This window comes from Amaranthus tricolor, chromosome 12 (assembly GCF_026212465.1).
Source record: "Amaranthus tricolor cultivar Red isolate AtriRed21 chromosome 12, ASM2621246v1, whole genome shotgun sequence".
Lineage (NCBI taxonomy): Eukaryota > Viridiplantae > Streptophyta > Magnoliopsida > Caryophyllales > Amaranthaceae > Amaranthus > Amaranthus tricolor.
The window spans coordinates 4,732,118-4,744,570 of NC_080058.1; the positions used below are offsets into that span (position 1 = coordinate 4,732,118).

Sequence of the window (12,453 nt, forward strand, 5' to 3'; positions counted from 1 at the left end):
TTGTTTTAATTTATCTTTTTTGTTATGTTTATTTTATTATTATTATTTTTGTCTTTTTATGATGATTTACAAATCACGATGATCGATTAGGAATTTTTAAATCAGAAATGGTCCAATCAATAATAGTGATGGGAGAGAAGAGCAAAATTGGCTGCTGGAGCGGTGCCGCAGACGGCAGGTAAACTCCGGTCTCGGGATCGTGGTCAGGTGGTAGCCGGTGACAGGTCATTAAAGACGCAAGTAGGCAGCAGGTGTAGAGGGTTCGGGAGAGGCTTCGACATTCAATGCATGAGTCATGAGGGCTTTTACTTTCTTTGGGGATTGGGGTTAATTAATTGGGGTAATAGAAACAGAAAAAAATTAAAAATAAAAAAATAAAAAAATAAAATAAATAAGTAAATTCTTGTATCTTCAATAATTGGGTCGACCTATAAAGATAAATATAGAGTAAGAGTATGCATTAAGCTTTATTTGACTGGGCCTGAAAAACGTCTCTTGAAAAGATGATCTCTCAGGAAATTAGTTGAAAAATATATAGTTCAAGAATCATACTATCATACTATCATATCATAATTTATATCATCATATCATACTATCATATCATCATATCATATCTCATACTATTATATCATATAATCATACTATCTGCTAATCATATCATCATATCATACTATCTACTATATAATTCAATAAAAGAATCTGACACGTGTCAATGATACAAGAGAGCTCTTCCCGCCAAATAAAACTTTTCAAAATAATCATCACAGATTCACATCATACTATCATCACACTTCATATCATACTATCATATCATATTATCATACTATCTACTTATACAATAAAAGAATCTAACACGTGTCAATGATACAAGAGAGTTTTTCCCGCCACAAAAAACTTTCCAAAACAATCATCACATCATACTATCATCATACTTCATATCATACCATATCATACTATCTATTAATACAATAAGAGAATCTAACACGTGTCAATGATACAAGAGAACTTTTCCCACCAAAGAAAACTTTTAAATACTCTATCAAATGCACATTTTGTTAACTTTTTGATTGAATATAATATTGACTTTACTCTATCAAATGCATATTTGTTAATTGTTTGTTTGAATTCAATATTGATTTTTTAATCCGTAAAATACTCATTATACATGGGATAAAAAATTAATTCATTATGAATTCAAATTAATATTATCTATTTAGAAAAATAACAAAGACAATGACCAACAATTAGAATGTCACTAACAAAATTATAGAGTCAACAACAATATATTCAGGTAATTGAATAAGAAAATTTTAATTTTTTAATTAAACTTTATTTCTTAAATAATATGAAATAATAATAATACTAATAATAATAATAATAATAATAATAATAATAATAATAGTAAGAAAAAAGTTAATTTTTGAAACTTTGATTCATCAATTAAACTTTTCTTTAAAGAAAAAGTTAATTTTGGTAACTTTGACTTTGGTTGATTTAAATGACTAAAAATATTGATTATACCTTATTTGCGATATAAAAAAAGTCAAATTTAAAAATTATTGTCAAGTAAAAATACCCTTATATTTGAAATAACATTAAAATATTCATTTACTTAATTATTCTGCTAACTTCAATATTCTATATAGTATAATGTATCAATATTTAAAAATAACATTAAAATATTCATCTACTTAATTAGTCTATGATAACCAAAATCTTATATAGAATAATTTTACAATGATAATTATTATAAAGAAATTTTATTTGTAACATGCCATGAATATAGTGTTTGTGTATAGTTATATCATATGTTTATTTCATAGAAGAAGTTTGATACAATGTTTGAACACTTTAGCCTTTATTTAGTAAATCATAAATTGATATGTTTACTTAGAAAAAGCAGTTTACTCAGTAAAAAAATTGCATTAGTAAAAATTATTTTTTATCAGTAAAATAGATTTAACTAATAATCTTTTAAGTAATTAAAATTTTGTTATGAATATTCAATAAAAAAATTTCATATAAATTAACAAACTAACAGATCTGTGCATTACACGAGAATATATAATAGTGCACGATGAATCCGAGTCCTTTTTGTGGGAGATGAGAATTTTAACCAAATGATCTAGTATATATTTACTTATACTATCTGATTTTATTTTAAATTTAACTGATGTTAACTGAGCTCGTTCACCTCACTTTAGATCTGTCAATGCACACATCTAACATGTTTCTAATAAAATTAAAAAGTCTTTATCTTGATGGAGTTTTTGCTCAAAGTAAAGCTTAAATTAACTCAAAATTTTCAATCAAGTGAACCTTTGATTTTATTTCTCAAAGTAAGATCTAACATGTAAATGAGATATGTACATGCCTTGTCAGATTGTATTTGTTAATTACTTCATAACGTTGATTGTGGACTGTTGAGGATTATGTTAATTTTACAATTGGGAAACATCATACATATTTGATGACTTGTGCTTGTAGGTTTCCAGTTCCACCATATAAAGGTGAAAAGGTTTTGGCTAGATATAGACATACCTTTCAATTCTTTACCTATTAAGGTTGGACCTCGTAAGCCTAGGAAAATAACAAAAATAAAAACGTGTTAGGTTAATTTATTTTATTTAATTTTCGACATTTTCATTTTGAGTAATGTCTCAACACTTTTTTAAATTTTAGGGATATTCTATATGGTAGATATATACTTTTATAAAATGCCAGTAGTAACAAATTTTAAAAAATTCACAGAATGATATTGTAATATTGTACTTAAAGCTATAGTAACAATAATGGGCTAAAAACGTTTAATTGACCGTTAAGTTGTGAAATATCTTATTTGCACTTGTCTTTTTTCATTAAAGCTACAGTAAATTTTATAGTTAAGATTTGCCACCATTGGCGTTTCATAAAAGTATGTTGCTACCATATAGAATATTCCTAAGATATTTCACAACTTAACGACTAAATTTAACGTTTATAAGCCATTAATGTTACTTTAACTTTAAGTACAATATTATAATGTTATTTTGTGGAATTTTTTTAAGATTTATTTCCACTGATATTTCATAAAAGTATGTAGCTACTATATAAAATTTTACTAATTTTTGTTCACATGTTTAAACACTTAATGACCCTTTTGGTAGGTGTTAATAAACGGTGTTAATGAGAATGAAAATTAGTGTAATCTTGGTTGAAAAACCTCTTGGCTACCTTGATGGCCATACTTGTCCAGCTTTAATCATCTCATTTTCTTCATAGAATCCATTTTAACGCATTACCATTAAAAGGGGTGGTATTAGGTAGTAATGAAAATTTATAAACAAAAAACTTTTTTGTAATTGAGTAGATTTCTTAGGAAAATTTATGTGCCTAGTAAAAATAAAAATCTATCGATGATTGAAGATGAAATTGTAGATGGAGATTGTGATCTAAGTTATTGAATGTTTGTCCAGTAGTTCTTGGTGTTGGCTATTTCAGCTAATTTGTTTAATCAACTGACATTTGGAAATATTTTTTTTTATTAGTTTTTAAACTAGCTGGATAAATTAGTTATTGATTATATATTGACCATTAACTATTTATTAAAAAAGATGAATTAACAAGCCTTTAGTGGATGTTGACTAAAGCCAACTTTATAAGGCATAATCAAGTTAATTTATTTTGGCTTATATATTGACTCATTATATATTGACCATTAACGTTTATAAGCCATAATCAAGTTAGTTTATTTTGGCTTATATATTGACCATTAACGTTTATAAGAAGTTAGTTTATTTTGGCTTATATATAGACCATTATATATTGACCAATAACGTTTATAAGAAGTTAGTTTATTTTAGCTTATATATTGACCATTAACGTTTATAAGAAGTTAGTTTATTTTGGCTTATATATTGACCATTAACGTTTATAAGAAGTCAGTTTATTTTGGCTTATATATTGACCATTAACGTTTATAAGAAGTTAGTTTATTTTGGCTTAAACTTAACCCATAAATCATTTACTGAATACTCCCATCACTCAACAGTTGCATGCTGGACAAATGATTTTTTCTTTTGTGGATAATTCTTTACAAAGAAAAATATTATTGTAAATAATTTTTGACGAAAAAAATTTCCAAACCGCGTGAAAGGGTTTTGTATAAGAAATGTACTCCATAAACCAAAATAATCCATCAACCAAGCCAAGGAAATGTCATCTCCATCAACCAAAATAATCCTTTGTTGATGTTATTTTCTCTCTTCCTCCAATTTAATTGATCTTTACTTTTCTTTCTTACCTATGGATTTACATCAAACTAGTCCTTCAATAATTGATATCCATGATGATATGAATCACTCTTCAGCTTCCATGATACACAAAAATCAAAAACCCTGGAATCTCTTAAAGTTTACAATTTTGTACAAAAAACTACTTCACAGAAACACCCAGCAGCTCAGAAACAGATCAGCAGTTGGTCGTTCATCATCTTATATTTCCATTGAAGTCCCTAATTCTGAACCTTCTGTTCAAGAGATTACCCATGATCCAAAACAGCTCACTTCTATGATTAGGGAAAAAAACCTTGAATATCTCTCTGAACTTCATGGTGTAGAGGGTATTGCTTTGCGACTAAAAACCAACACGAAAACTGGTCTTAGTAGCAACGATACTGATGATCTTTTTCATCGAAAGACTCTGTATGGATGCAATGTTTTCCAGAATCCATCCAAAATAAAGTTCACAAGCTTCATCATTGAAGCCCTCAAAGGCATACCTAGCATCATACAACTGGTCCTTGCCATTGGCTCATTAGCATATGGCATCAAGGTCCAAGGAAAGGAACAAGGGTGGTATGAGGGATTTAGTAACCTCATCTCCTACATTGTCAGTTTTTTCATCCAACTCATTGTTATGTTCAAGAACAGTCAAGTAATGGAGAAGCACTTCGAGAAGTTTGGAGACATACCCGTTGTCCAGGCACTTAGAGATGGCTCTCGCCAACAGATCTCCATTTTTGACGTTGTTGTTGGGGATGTCATCTTCTTGCAATCCGGAGATTACATCCTGGCTGATGGGCTATTTTTGGATGGGAAATCATTGAAATTACTGGACATGGTTGAGCAAGTTGAGAGAGAAAATCCTTTTTTATTGTGTGGTTCAAAGGTAGTAGATGGATATGGAAGGATGTTGGTTACTTCTGTAGGAAACCTTGATAACCCAAATAGTAATATGCCATTATTGCAATTACAAGTTAGCCTTAAAAAAATTGCTTTTAAACTCTTTTTGGTAGGGCTAATTATGGCATCATTGCTTGTTGTAGATTTGGTGCTTTGGTATTTTACAGGAAGAACAAAAGACAATAATGGAAATCGGGAATTCAAGGGAAAGAAAACTAAATGCAGTGAGGTGATGGTTGCTTTTGTGAAGATCATATTTGCAGCTGTTCCTATTTTAGTGACAGCATTTTCTGAAAGTCTCCCTTTGGCTGTATCCTTATTTTTGTCTTGTTCAATGAAGGCAATGTCAAACCAAAAAATCCTAATCAGAAACCTTTCTAGTTGGGATTATATGGGGTCACTTACTGTCATATGCACAGACAAAAGTGGCATCATTAAACCAGGTGAAATGAGTGTTTCTGAATTCTGGGTTGGCACAAACGAAGTTGAAAAGCCACCTTTCAAAGAAAAAGTGGGTGTTCTTGAGTTGCTCCATGAGGCTGTTGGTCTGAACACAAGCTGTGGTGTCTACCAATCATCATGCACTGAAAACTCTGAAAAGTTTGGGTGCTCCATTGAAAAGGCAATCCTGAAATGGGGCATATCTGATTTAGGGGTAAACATGGACGAACTAAACAAGAATTTTGAGGTTTTGAGAGTAGATTCTTCTGACTCTGTGAAAAGACAAAGTGGGATTTTGATAAGGAAAAAGATAGGTGGCGTTGAGATACAACATTATAAAGGAGAAGCTGAGGTTATATTAGATAAGTGTTCAACTTACTTTGATCGGAAAGGGAAACCAGTAGCTATGACAGAAAGAGATCAGGAGAATTTCAGAAGCATTATCAAAAAAATGAGAAAAAAAAGCCTTACATGCATTGCTTTTGCTCAGAAAGAAAAAGAGCACGGAGATAATGAAAAGGGTTTAACCTTGCTAGGGGTAATAGGTCTGAGAAACCTTTTACAACCTAATGTACTAGAAGCAGTAGAATCATGCAGGAATGCAGGGGTTTCTGTGAAATTAATAACTGGAGATAATTATTTAACAGCAAAAGCAATTGCTGCAGAATGTGGAATCCTCAACTCATTTGATGACAAATCAGAAACTGTGATAACGGGTATTGAGTTCAGAAACTACTCCGACAACGAAAGACTTGAGAAAGTAGACCGTATTAAAGTAATGGCAAGTGCATCCCCAGAAGACAAGCTCCTAATGATACAGTGTCTGAAGCAGAAAGATCATGTAGTTGCCATCAATTGTGGTGGAACAAACAACACTCGGGCACTAGATATAGCTCATGTAGTATTAATGGGTACCGACAGTGCTAGTTTTATTATGGAAGGGAGTTACAACATAGTGATTGTAGACGGAAACTTTAGGTCTATAGTTACCATCTTGAAGTGGGGGCGGTGTATGTTTGCCAATATTCAACATGTGATTCAAGTGCAGGTCATAATACTAGCCGTTGGCTTCCTTTGCAGCTTCATTGTTGCAATTACATCAGGAAATGCTGTACCACTTCTGTGGGGAAACATGATGGTGGATACAATGGTTGCATTAAGCTTGGCTACAGAAAAACCCTCTTACAAGGAAGATCTCATGAGGAAGACACCCAAGAAATTTTTTGTTGGAAAGGAAATAAGGAGAAACATAATTGGCCAAACCGTGTATCAATTAGCTGTCTTGCTAACGTTACAGTTTATTGGGAAGTCCATCTTGGGGGTGAATGATGGTGTTAGAAACACACTCATTTTCAACTGTTTTGTGCTCTGCCAACTATTCAACGACGTGACTGCTAGAAAGTTGAAGAAAAATATATGTGCATGTATTCTTGAAAACAAATTGTTTTGGGGAACTGTGGGAATAACTGTTACTTTTCAGATAGTTTTGGTGGAGCTTCTCTGTAAATTGCTTAATACTAGAAGATTGAGTGGTGGGCAGTGGGCTGCATGCATTGTAATTGCTGTCCTCAGCTGGCTTTTTGGTCGGCTGGTAAAATTTCTAATTCCTGTTTCGGAGACTTAAATTGGTTGGTTTTTATCTTTCTTAGCTATCGTTTTAGATGACACTAGTTAGTAGATAGGATGGATAATTCATTATCTATTTATTTCCCTTAATTACTTATGACTAGTTGTGGGGGTGCGTACCGGCGCACGCGCTCCTCCTAGTGATGCTCTTGAGTTATTAATGTTATACAAAGTGAAATCACTTAAAATGTAAGTCATCTTAGATCATTTAATCCAATTTCTCACAAGAATCCTTGTATCCCCTTCTCTCTTGGGACTTTTTTCTAGATTTCTCCACGACTGATGCTAAATGAAGAGTAAACCAAACTGCTGTGTACCTTGAAGTGACTTCAAAAACTCCAATGTCGCCATTCTCATTACCTTCGCTGCTTCTATGAAAACCTTCATATCAAGAACAAAGTAGAGGACTCCATTCAGTTACTACAATCAATTGATGAGAACAGAGCAAAAGATCAAAAGATCTTATTGCTCAAAATCTGCAGCATTCTTTCACAGTGAAAATTGGATGTAGGTTCTAATTGTACCAAATAAATTAACAGCTGTGAAAGAGCGTGTGACTAGAGTCTTGTGTAGAAAAGTTTAGTCTTAAAGGTTAAAGTAACAAACTATAATTGCTAGACCTTAAGCATGTACTATTATGAGTAGTAATGGACACTCTAACTCTCATTGTGTGCATAAAACAAGTGTATGGAGTGTGTCCACATGGGTTTGTCATTGACATATAAGACAATGTAGTACACACAAGCTAAATGAAGCTATGGGAGCATAGAGGAGACCATAGGGGAGCTAGAAGACTGCAACAAGCTGGAAAAAGGCTTCAGAAACAGCCTGGCACCTGCTGCTTGCTTGATTCTGATTTTTCCTTAGCTTCCCAAGTCCCCCGTTGGCCTATTTATATGTGTAGTGCTATATTGTATAGAGTAGAGCCAAGCTAAGAGCTTGAGCCTCCCATTCTCCTTACCATTCTCTTCTTTATTCTCTGCTCAAATGTATAGCTCACAGAACTCTCCATTGATGTAATTCCTTCAACATTGTAGTGAGACTCTCAAGCTCCCCTATCCTTTAAACACATAATGATACACTAGCCTAGGATGGTGGATGTAGCCTCATTAATGGTGAACCACCTTAAATTTTAGTGTTATGTTTACATTACTTTAATTAGTGCACCTTCAAGCCATGGTCATTAACATTTCATGCCACCTTTAGACCCACGCTTCCGCATTCGTTAGCTTACTCTAACAAGCTACATTAAGTGAAGGAAAATTATTACCTTTGTCTGGTCAATACGCTAACATTCTAATTAGTAATTCCCGCACACAGGCCATCCATCAAGTACTGAACAAGGATTACAGGCTTTACAAATATGAGCATCCATACTCACGACAGCAGCTCTTCTCATCTGAGTTACATCCCATCTGCATATTGGCTTACTGGGGTCTTATAGACTTCTGAATCTGATCTTCACAAACATCTGAATTTAAATTCAACAAAAAAAACAGGTGAGACGATCATATTAATAACCATACTTGTGTACAAAACAGATTTAGGCTTCTAAGAAAAGGTAAACTATTACTTGAACCATAAACCTTAGCGTGATATTTTTTTTTTTTTTTGCATTTTAACTTGGTGCGTTGGTGGGGATCCTTGAACCCATTTATAACAAAAATTAATTCTCTCTCATAACACATTTCGGCAACTAAGAAAAGGAAGACTATTACTTGAACCATAAACCTTACCATAATTGCGAAAACAATGTTCTAATTAGCATGAGTAAAATGAATATATAACAAACATCAATTCTCTCTCACAACAACAGTAAGAAAAATATATCCAAGTGGTGTCCCTTATCTGCCTCAATAAAATCCAGGGACACGGCTTCCAAATTTTAGCTCCCATATCCCAACGTCCACAAATCATGCTCCCAATGTAGAGCGTATGGGGTGGATTGGGAAAGCAAGGAGGCTTTAATCAAGGCAACAAGAGGCTCTACAAAGGGTTTTGGATGATGCCTTGAACGAGGCAAGATATGGCATTAGGGTTGCTCGCTAGAGGCAACACAAGAAAACATATTAGAAGCTTGTAGCAGGGTGCTCGTTCGAGCAGGTGGGGTGCTCGTCCGAGCAGGTGTGTCGGTAGCAAGTAGGCCTCTCATTCGAGCAGGTCATGGCTCGTTTGAGCACCTGTTTTGGATTCCTTTTCTTATCAGTTTGATCTTCATTGATGGCATTGAAAGGTTGCATTATTTCTGTTTTGATTGTTATGTTAATTGTAGATGATAATTATAGATTTAGAGGGTGCTTGATTCCTTGTTTAATTTAATGTTAGGTGTGAATGTGCTTTGATGATGAGTTAAGTGAGGATTCTAGAATTATGTAAGAGCCTCTATATAAGGGTACATCATTCATAGAATCAAATCACCACAACAAACATAAACAACTTGTTGAGAGGGCTATATATTGTACACAAATTCTTGTGAGAGACGGTCTCTTTGAGAGACTATCTATCTCTAATTGGGCGGGCCCAAAAAGGAAAATATATAGTAAGTTTTTTGGTAGTCATTAAGAATATTGTAAGTACGCATTAGAATATTGTAAGTACTTAAGTAACTACTCGATGGGCATTAAGTATATTGTAAGTAGGCATTAAGAATATTATAAGTAGGCTAAGTTTCTCGGTAAGAATTAAGAATGTTTAAGTAGGCATTTTAAGTACTTACTCGGTGGGTATTAAGTATATTGTAAGTAGGCATTAAGGATAATGTAAATAGGTATTAAGGATACACTAAGTGGACATTAAGGTTTAACGGGTCGGACCAGAGACGTCTCTTAAGAGACCGTCTGTACATTGTAAGGGGACTAGGGTAAACAACAAAAGAGTTTTTCTTCTATGTATTAGTATTGTGAGATTTCCATTGTGAGATGTATGGCTTGAGAGGTTGTTCTCATATATAAGAGTTAAGTCATTGATGTATTATTGAATCCATTAATAAAAGTAAACATTTGTTGAGGGGAGGTAAGATACCTCATAAAACTTGTGTTTTGTCTCTGTTGTTAATATTCAGTTTTTCATTAACTTTTACATTTGTTCTTACAATTGTTGGGTCCAATCGCCCCCTCTTTTATGAATCAAGGCCCTCCTTGTGCAACTTCTTGCCTTGTTCAAGACACCTTATACAAGACACTTTGTATGCACCTCATTGATCAACTAATGTAGTGATCTAAACCTCAACCTCTCATACTTCTTTGCAAACCCATTTTTATCCTCCAATATGCAAGCTTTAGATTGGGCTATAATCATTGCCCATCTAGGAGAATTGAAACTTGTACTAACAAGAAAAATAAATCAATCATCGATTATAATTCCACTAACGAATTATGTAAAGGTAGTCGATTTACACAATTACAGTTTGTAACAAATCAAAACCAGAACCAAAACAACCAATTCTAAACTAAGTCGCAATATGAAACAAATTTGAGAACAAAAAAGTTCTCTTACGTTCAACAATCATCTATTCTACAAAGCTAAAGTTGAATTCCATTGTACGTAATCGAATCATTAAAAAAATTACAAGCTAAGATAATAATAAGAGAAGGAGCTTACATGTTGGAAACGATTTACATCAAAATCAAAAGCTTTTAATTTCCTTTTTAATGAATTTCATCACCGAAAAGGCACAAACCCTAAGAATCTGGCCGGTAGGAAATGGTTCATCGTCTTCTTCTTGAGTGTGTAAATGTATATTGTATTTGAAGAAAATGGAATAGGATACGCCGATAGGGAGTTGGGGACGGCAGGAGCATAAGGCAAGATGGGGCGGTATGGAGAAATATTCCGTTCAATTACAAAAAAAAATATAAATAAATAAAACAGCCCGTATGAGATCGTCGTCCACGGTGAAGCAACTTCAAAATAAAAAATTTGTAAGTTAAGTGTTTTATTATTGGGCAATCTAATTCGATTATGAGGCATGTCTCACGGTGAGACCGTCTCATACAAGAATTTGTGTAAATAACAATAACATGGGGTCTTGTTTTAATTAAGAATATTTTATATGGTTGCAACATACTTTCATGAAACGACATTAATCACAATTTTCCAGAAAAACATTGTAATGTTGTACTTAAAACTACAATAATATTAATGGGCTAAAATATTTAATTGACAGTTAAATTGTTAAACATCATAGGAATATTCTATACGGTAGCAACATATTTTTATGAAATGCCAGTGGTATCAAATCTTAACTATAAAATATATTGTAGCTTTAAGGGAAGAAGAAAAGGACAAATAAGATATATTACAACTTAATGATCAATTAAACGTTTTTAGCCCATTAATGTTACTGTAGTTTTAAGTACAACATTATAATGATATTTCGTGGATTTTTTTTAAAGATTTGTTACCATTGGCGTTTTATTAAAATATGTTGCTACCAGAATATCCCTTTTAATTATTACCTTGTTTAAACAAGGTTATGGGTTTAATTCTTACATCATCCTCCCATCTACAATGTTATCAAAAAACTAAAAAAATATTAGATCACTTACCAAAAAAAACAAAAATTATTACGTCATTAAAAAAATTTTGGTATTCGACATTTGACATTTAATATGTAAATGACCCAATTCAAAAAAACTTGAATAAGGTGGATCATATTCGATCTAACATGATTTGACTTATTTTGACTCATTTTTTGAAGAATTTTTTTTTAAATTAGTTATCGTTGTTTAGTTGTAGTTCATTATACTTTCCGTAAGATTTTGTGTTTTTCATAAACAATTTCTTGTTGAATCTACAGCTAAATATTTCACTTAAAATAATACGTGTGTACGTTGGTTGATATCAATCTATTAAAATGATGATTGTAGTCTTCTAATATGTTATTAACTCTGCCAAATACCTTATACCAGTGCAAGTAACAAGCTGCTGGATCAGGCCTGGCCAACTTTAGTGCAAGCCTGCTGCAGACATACAGTCCACTGCCCACACACCCTTTTTTCGAGCCAAGCCGTGTTCATGAAAACCAGCTTTCACCAATCAAGCATTGTGCAGGGTCATACTTCAAGTTGTGCTTAGTTAGCAGACTAATGTGCTATTGTGCCGGGCCATACTCCAAATCACAAGTACATGGAGGCTAACACACCTCCATTAGATCGCACTCAAAAATAATTCTTCTTGAAAGGTCCGATGAATATCAACTCGTCCTTTTTAAATCCTTCAGCAA

General features: G+C 32.9%; 1 long non-coding RNA gene across 1 annotated transcript; it reads right to left on the minus strand.

Moving 5' to 3' along the window:
* Positions 1-1,942: 1,942 nt before the first annotated feature.
* Positions 1,943-11,097, minus strand: LOC130828937 (uncharacterized). Its single transcript, XR_009047434.1, has 4 exons — positions 10,830-11,097; positions 8,500-8,700; positions 7,547-7,610; positions 1,943-2,580 (listed from the first exon to the last, which is right to left on the minus strand). It is a non-coding gene; the product is annotated as an uncharacterized LOC130828937 (long non-coding RNA).
* Positions 11,098-12,453: the final 1,356 nt, after the last annotated feature.